The sequence below is a fragment of the Oreochromis niloticus genome, linkage group LG7, assembly GCF_001858045.2.
Source record: "Oreochromis niloticus isolate F11D_XX linkage group LG7, O_niloticus_UMD_NMBU, whole genome shotgun sequence".
Classification (NCBI taxonomy): domain Eukaryota; kingdom Metazoa; phylum Chordata; class Actinopteri; order Cichliformes; family Cichlidae; genus Oreochromis; species Oreochromis niloticus.
In genome coordinates, this window is record NC_031972.2 from 42,310,161 (window position 1) to 42,318,872 (window position 8,712).

An 8,712-nucleotide genomic window follows, 5' to 3' on the forward strand; every position below is an offset into this window, starting at 1 on the left:
CCTGTATATACGAACTTCGGTTGCTTACGTTCATAGGACCACCCTGTGTCTTCCTTTGATATTTTATTTTCCCTTGCTGTAAGGGTTAGAAATTTCTGATCCGTGGGATTATAAAGGTTTATTCTATTCTATTCTATGTTTTATATTTGTTTGTATTTTATTTGTATTTTCCTTCTGCTATCTGTACCTCAGCTGAGGAAACGCAAAAATTTCCCCGCCGTGGGATCAATAAAATCTTATCTTATCTTATCTTATCTTATCTTATCTTATCTTATCTTATCTAACAGAATGAACCTTTTGGGATTTAGTTACCTGGATGATTGAGCATGCATCAAGACATAACTGGACCCAGTTTGCACTTTTGTTTGTAGGGAGTGACACGTCACGGTGTAAGAAATCTTCACTTTTTGTTCCAGTTTCTTACATAAACACCCTCATCCTTATACAAAATATTATACTCGCTCCAAAAATAGTAAATCTAGCAACATCTGTGTCTGAAACACAACGTTTCTAATATGATTAGATCAAATTTGCACTTTCCTGAAAAGAGAGTGACACGTCCAGTTGCATAAAAACCTTTTTCTATAGACATTAGCACACACTCCAGCAGCTTTTCATCCCTTTGAACCCAAAGAGTCATTGCTCAGGACCCCAAACTTTCTAAATGTAATGCTTCCTTTGATGAGAACAATGTTTTTCACTTTCTGAAATGCAGTTGCAGAAAACCTGAGCTAAAACCTGAGCTATGCTATTTTCATCTGGAATGGCTTATTCTTTGTAGAAAGGTTTTTCTACTCATATATTATCCACCCTCTGTTTTAGACTTGCAAAGATTTTTCCCAGCAATTCCATGTGTTTTATTGCCCCATGAAAAAGGTAAGATGAGTGAATTTAGGTTTTTAAAAAATGTTTTAGGAAGGAACACAAGGAGATTTTGAAAAAAGTACAACCACTTAGGCAAAATTCTCATCTTTATATGATTAACTCAATGAGTGATTTAGGAAGCGTATTCCAGAAGTGTTTACTTGACTGAAGCTCAGATATTAAGGGAGAAAAGTTAGATTTTAATAGAGAGGAATAGCTTTTTGTAACCTGAATGCCCAGATAAGTGAGCTTCTCATAAGCCATACTTTTTTTTAACCCAATTTAAATCTTTTTAATATTTCAAACAAATAGGGCCATTCGATCTGGTCCAATGCCTTCTCAGCGTCGCGTGCCAAAACTGCCAACTCTTCTTTAGGTCTGGCAGTGGAGTAAATAGTGGAGTCCCGCTCTATCTGCCATTCCCGAACAGAGATGAGCAAGTTTCTCCGTGACTGCAGCTGCCAGTCAAAGCTGTAAAGATGAGGTTTTAGCCCAATTGAAGAGCCTTGTGTTATATGATGCAAAATACATCCTGAAATTATGATGATAGAGCAAGCCAAGTAGAAGCAACTAAAAAAAAAATGAAGATAAAAAAAAAAATATTCAGGTTGTACTTATTGTACTTGTATGTGTGTGTGACTTTACAATGTGAAAAGGCATTATGGCTCCTTAGAGGAGCTTAACTGCAAATCCTGCTCAGTGTGAGGAGCAGCAGTGATGGTTTAGACATTTGTTGGCACATGATACGAATTTGAAGTCAATTGAGACAAAATGTAGAAAGAAAAGGCCAAATGACGGGATGTAAATAATGCATTAAAGATTGTCTTTTTCTTTTAAAAAAAGCTTGAGTGTGTGCATGTACTTTCTATTAATGATGTGAATATTGAGGACAAGGCTGTGCTTATTAGGTGCTAATAATTTGCTGTAAAAGTGTGGGAGACAGTATGAAAAAATGAAGGCAGAGTTGTTAGCCTGAAGAGAGAAAGTGCAGGTTGTCCAAGGTGGAGTAATAAGCGAGCAAATAGTTGAGGAATGAAGAGGTGCCAAGCACGGGTATTTTGGGTGAATAAAGGGTAATAAGAGAGATGTAGTAGTGCAGGCGGAGTATTTGGCGAGAGCAGGGAAAAGGAAAAAGGAGAGGCGACTTGTCGCCTCCCCGTCCCCCAAGTCCGGGCCGTGGCAGCGAGTCCGTGAGGGAGTCGAACTCGGGACGCTCTGCTCCAGAGCGCTCCGTCACACGTCTTACGCCACACTGCCGGCATGGAAAATAGGGGGGAAAAAAGGACTTTTATCTTCTGTTCTTTAACACTTGTTCTTTGGGGCGGGGCGGGGCAGGCCGGGCCGGGGCAGGGCGGGCTCTCTAAATGACCTATTAACTTTCTTCTGCAATATTCTTCCACACAAATTACACATGGAAACCCAGCAATTTTTCCATTGCCATTCACTAAATGGGACTGCCAATGTTGGACGGCTTACCAAGACAAAGCCTTCCTGCTACCCGGAATCAGCTTTCCTGCTCGGAAACCTGCTGGCGGCGCCACTATGTTTACACCACGCTCTTCAACTTCGGCTTTTTTGCCTCGTTTCAGCACACCTACCTAGTCCCACTCATCAATGAAGGTAAATACAAGCAGGTCATTCTGAAAAACACACACAGCTTATCATCTTAGAGTCCTTCTACAACACCTAAAAGCACTCTGTTCATTTCTTCGCTAGATTAGCCGCTAGCATACACGCTGTGTTAGAGGCTTGTTGCTACCTAGTTAGCCATGCTGCACACCTGTTACTCTGTATTTGTCAATGATTCAGCACTCCTTCGGTTTTGTTATCCATTTTTAGACAGTCATGAGATCATCTGCACACTCCACAGAGCTCCAGAGTTACTGTTCATAGAGCAACACCAGAGGTATGTGGAGAGGACGGAGCACTGTGAGCGGAGGGGGTCCAGAGTCTGGAGACCAGGTTCTGGCTAACAGATTGAACCAGTTGTTTAACAGGTTTGATTCAGTAGCCCTTCCCTCCCCCATCCACCAGAGCTCGTCACACCTCTCTGCAGCCCCCCATAGCACCGGGACATGAAATGCACCTCACCTGTCCCACTTTTTCCTTCTCCTTCAACCACTCTACTGGGTCTAAGTCGTCTCCACCTGCTACGGCGGCTGAGGTCCTTTGGGGTGAACAGGACACTCCTAAGGACGTTTTATGACACTGTGGTGGCGTCGGCTATTTTCTATGCTGTGGTCTGCTGGCGTGGTGGAATGGCAGAGAGGGACAGGGGAAACTCAACAAGCTGGTCAGGAGGGCCAGCTCTGTCCTGGACTGTCCGCTGAAGTCCATCGAGCAGGTTGGGAGGAGAGGATGTTGTCTAAGCTAACATCCATCATGGACAACACCTCCCACCCCCTGCATGAGACTGTACGAGCACTGAGCAGCTCCTTCAGCAGTGGACTTTTACGCCCACAGTGTAGGAAGGAGCGCTACCGCAGGTCATTCTTACCAGCAGCTGTCAGACTCTATAATGCAGCTTAACATTCCTTTGGTCATCTTACTCAGCAGCTTGTTAGTTTACTCTACATTTATACATATCGCCGTACAATTTTTCTATACATATTCTGTACATTGTTACCTGTATATACGAACTTCGGTTGCTTACGTTCATAGGACCACCTGTGTCTTCCTTTGATATTTTATTTTCCCTTGCTGTAAGGGTTAGAAATTTCTGATCCGTGGATTATAAAGGTTTATTCTATTCTATTCTATGTTTTATATTTGTTTGTATTTTATTTGTATTTTCCTTCTGCTATCTGTACCTCTGCTGAGGAAACGCAAAAATTTCCCCGCCGTGGGATCAATAAATCTTATCTTATCTTATCTTATCTTATCTTATCTTATCTTATCTTATCTAACAGAATGAACCTTTTGGGATTTAGTTACCTAGATGATTGAGCATGCATCAAGACATAACTGGACCCAGTTTGCACTTTTGTTTGTAGGGAGTGACACGTCACGGTGTAAGAAATCTTCACTTTTTGTTCCAGTTTCTTACATAAACACCCTCATCCTTATACAAAATATTATACTCGCTCCAAAATTAGTAAATCTAGCAACATCTGTGTCTGAAACACAACGTTTCTAATATGATTAGATCAAATTTGCACTTTCCTGAAAAGAGAGTGACACGTCCAGTTGCATAAAAACCTTTTTCTATAGACATTAGCACACACTCCAGCAGCTTTTCATCCCTTTGAACCCAAAGAGTCATTGCTCAGGACCCCAAACTTTCTAAATGTAATGCTTCCTTTGATGAGAACAATGTTTTTCACTTTCTGAAATGCAGTTGCAGAAAACCTGAGCTAAAACCTGAGCTATGTTATTTTCATCTGGAATGGCTTATTCTTTAGGTTTTTCTACTCATATATTATCCACCCTCTGTTTTAGACTTGCAAAGATTTTTCCCAGCAATTCCATGTGTTTTATTGCCCCATGAAAAAGGTAAGATGAGTGAATTTAGGTTTTTAAAAAATGTTTTAGGAAGGAACACAAGGAGATTTTGAAAAAGTACAACCACTTAGGCAAAATTCTCATCTTATATGATTAACTCAATGAGTGATTTAGGAAGCGTATTCCAGAACTGTTTACTTGACTGAAGCTCAGATATTAAGGGAGAAAAGTTAGATTTTAATAGAGAGGAATAGCTTTTTGTAACCTGAATGCCCAGATAAGTGAGCTTCTCATAAGCCATACTTTTTTTAACCCAATTTAAATCTTTCTAATATTTCAAACAAATAGGGCCATTCGATCTGGTCCAATGCCTTCTCAGCGTCGCGTGCCAAAACTGCCAACTCTTCTTTAGGTCTGGCAGTGGAGTAAATAGTGGAGTCCCGCTCTATCTGCCATTCCCGAACAGAGATGAGCAAGTTTCTCCGTGACTGCAGCTGCCAGTCAAAGCTGTAAAGATGAGGTTTTAGCCCAATTGAAGAGCCTTGTGTTGTATGATGCAAAATACATCCTGAAATTATGATGATAGAGCAAGCCAAGTAGAAGCAACTAAAAAAAAATGAAGATAAAAAAAAAAATATTCAGGTTGTACTTATTGTACTTGTATGTATGTGTGACTTTACAATGTGAAAAGGCATTATGGCTCCTTAGAGGAGCTTAACTGCAAATCCTGCTCAGTGTGAGGAGCAGCAGTGATGGTTTAGACATTTGTTGGCACATGATACGAATTTGAAGTCAATTGAGACAAAATGTAGAAAGAAAAGGCCAAATGACGGGATGTAAATAATGCATTAAAGATTGTCTTTTCTTTTAAAAAAGCTTGAGTGTGTGCATGTACTTTCTATTAATGATGTGAATATTGAGGACAAGGCTGTGCTTATTAGGTGCTAATAATTTGCTGTAAAAGTGTGGAGACAGTATGAAAAATGAAGGCAGAGTTGTTAGCCTGAAGAGAGAAAGTGCAGGTTGTCCAAGGTGGAGTAATAAGCGAGCAAATAGTTGAGGAATGAAGAGGTGCCAAGCACGGGTATTTTGGGTGAATAAAGGGTAATAAGAGAGATGTAGTAGTGCAGGCGGAGTATTTGGCGAGAGCAGGGAAAAGGAAAAGGAGAGGCGACTTGTCGCCTCCCCGTCCCCCAAGTCCGGGCCGTGGCAGCGAGTCCGTGAGGGAGTCGAACTCGGGACGCTCTGCTCCAGAGCGCTCCGTCACACGTCTTACGCCACACTGCCGGCATGGAAATAGGGGGGAAAAAAGGACTTTTATCTTCTGTTCTTTAACACTTGTTCTTTGGGGCGGGGCGGGCCGGGGCAGGCCGGGCCGGGGCAGGGCGGGCTCTCTAAATGACCTATTAACTTTCTTCTGCAATATTCTTCCACACAAATTACACATGGAAACCCAGCAATTTTTCCATTGCCATTCACTAAATGGGACTGCCAATGTTGGACGGCTTACCAAGACAAAGCCTTCCTGCTACCCGGAATCAGCTTTCCTGCTCGGAAACCTGCTGGCGGCGCCACTATGTTTACACCACGCTCTTCAACTTCGGCTTTTTTGCCTCGTTTCAGCACACCTACCTAGTCCCACTCATCAATGAAGGTAAATACAAGCAGGTCATTCTGAAAAACACACACAGCTTATCATCTTATCCTTCTACAACACCTAAAAGCACTCTGTTCATTTCTTCGCTAGATTAGCCGCTAGCATACACGCTGTGTTAGAGGCTTGTTGCTACCTAGTTAGCCATGCTGCACACCTGTTACTCTGTATTTGTCAATGATTCAGCACTCCTTCGGTTTTGTTATCCATTTTTAGACAGTCATGAGATCATCTGCACACTCCACAGAGCTCCAGAGTTACTGTTCATAGAGCAACACCAGAGGTATGTGGAGAGGACTGAACATCATCACTGGACGGAGCACTGTGAGCGGAGGGGTCCAGAGTCTGGAGACCAGGTTCTGGCTAACAGATTGAACCAGTTGTTTAACAGGTTTGATTCAGTAGCCCTTCCCTCCCCATCCACCAGAGCTCGTCACACCTCTCTGCAGCCCCCCATAGCACGGGACATGAAATGCACCTCACCTGTCCACTTTTTCCTTCTCCTTCAACCACTCTACTGGTCTAAGTCGTCTCCACCTGCTACGGCGGCTGAGGTCCTTTGGGGGTGAACAGGACACTCCTAAGGACATTTTATGACACTGTGGTGGCGTCGGCTATTTTCTATGCTGTGGTCTGCTGGCGTGGTGGAATGGCAGAGAGGGACAGGGGAAACTCAACAAGCTGGTCAGGAGGGCCAGCTCTGTCCTGGACTGTCCGCTGAAGTCCATCGAGACCGTACGAGCACTGAGCAGCTCCTTCAGCAGTGGACTTTTACGCCCACAGTGTAGAAGGAGCGCTACCGCAGGTCATTCTTACAGCAGCTGTCAGACTCTATAATGCAGCTTAACATTCCTTTGGTCATCTTACTCAGCAGCTTGTTAGTTTACTCTACATTTTATACATATCGCCGTACAATTTTCTATACATATTCTGTACATTGTTACCTGTATATACGAACTTCGGTTGCTTACGTTCATAGGACCACCCTGTGTCTTCCTTTGATATTTTATTTCCCTTGCTGTAAGGGTTAGAAATTTCTGATCCGTGGGATTATAAGGTTTATTCTATTCTATTCTATGTTTTATATTTGTTTGTATTTTATTTGTATTTTCCTTCTGCTATCTGTACTCTGCTGAGGAAACGCAAAAATTTCCCCGCCGTGGGATCAATAAAATCTTATCTTATCTTATCTTATCTTTCTTATCTTATCTAACAGAATGAACCTTTTGGGATTAGTTACCTAGATGATTGAGCATGCATCAAGACATAACTGGACCCAGTTTGCACTTTTGTTTGTAGGGAGTGACACGTCACGGTGTAAGAAATCTTCACTTTTGTTCCAGTTTCTTACATAAACACCCTCATCTTATACAAAATATTATACTCCGCTCCAAAATTAGTAATCTAGCAACATCTGTGTCTGAAACACGTTTCTAATATGATTAGATCAAATTTGCACTTTCCTGAAAAGAGAGTGACACGTCCAGTTGCATAAAAACCTTTTTCTATAGACATTAGCACACACTCCAGCAGCTTTTCATCCTTTGAACCAAAGAGTCATTGCTCAGGACCCCAAACTTTCTAAATGTAATGCTTCCTTGATGAGAACAATGTTTTTCACTTTCTGAAATGCAGTTGCAGAAAACCTGAGCTAAAACCTGAGCTATGTTATTTCATCTGGAATGGCTTATTCTTTAGGTTTTTCTACTCATATATTATCCACCCTCTGTTTTAGACTTGCAAAGATTTTTCCCAGCAATTCCATGTGTTTATTGCCCATGAAAAAGGTAAGATGAGTGAATTAGGTTTTTAAAAAATGTTTTAGGAAGGACACAAGGAGATTTTGAAAAAAGTACAACCACTTAGGCAAAATTCTCATCTTTATATGATTAACTCAATGAGTGATTTAGGAAGCGTATTCCAGAACTGTTTACTTGACTGAAGCTCAGATATTAAGGGAGAAAGTTAGATTTTAATAGAGGAATAGCTTTTTGTAACCTGAATGCCCAGATAAGTGAGCTTCTCATAAGCCATACTTTTTTTAACCCAATTTAAATCTTTCTAATATTTCAAACAAATAGGGCCATTCGATCTGGTCAATGCCTTCTCAGCGTGCGTGCCAAATGCCAACTCTTCTTTAGGTCTGGCAGTGGAGTAAATAGTGGAGTCCCGCTCTATCTGCCATTCCCGAACAGAGATGAGCAAGTTTCTCCGTGACTGCAGCTGCCAGTCAAAGCTGTAAGATGAGGTTTTAGCCCAATTGAACAGCCTTGTGTTATATGATGCAAAATACATCCTGAAATTATGATGATAGAGCAAGCCAAGTAGAAGCAACTAAAAAAAAATGAAGATAAAAAAAAAAAATATTCAGGTTGTACTTATTGTACTTGTATGTATGTGTGACTTTACAATGTGAAAAGGCATTATGGCTCCTTAGAGGAGCTTAACTGCAAATCCTGCTCAGTGTGAGGAGCAGCAGTGATGGTTTAGACATTTGTTGGCACATGATGCGAATTTGAAGTCAATTGAGACAAAATGTAGAAAGAAAAGGCCAAATGACGGGATGTAAATAATGCATTAAAGATTGTCTTTTTCTTTTAAAAAAAGCTTGAGTGTGTGCATGTACTTTCTATTAATGATGTGAATATTGAGGACAAGGCTGTGCTTATTAGGTGCTAATAATTTGCTGTAAAAGTGTGGGAGACAGTATGAAAAATGAAGGCAGAGTTGTTAGCCTGAAGAGAGAAAGTGCA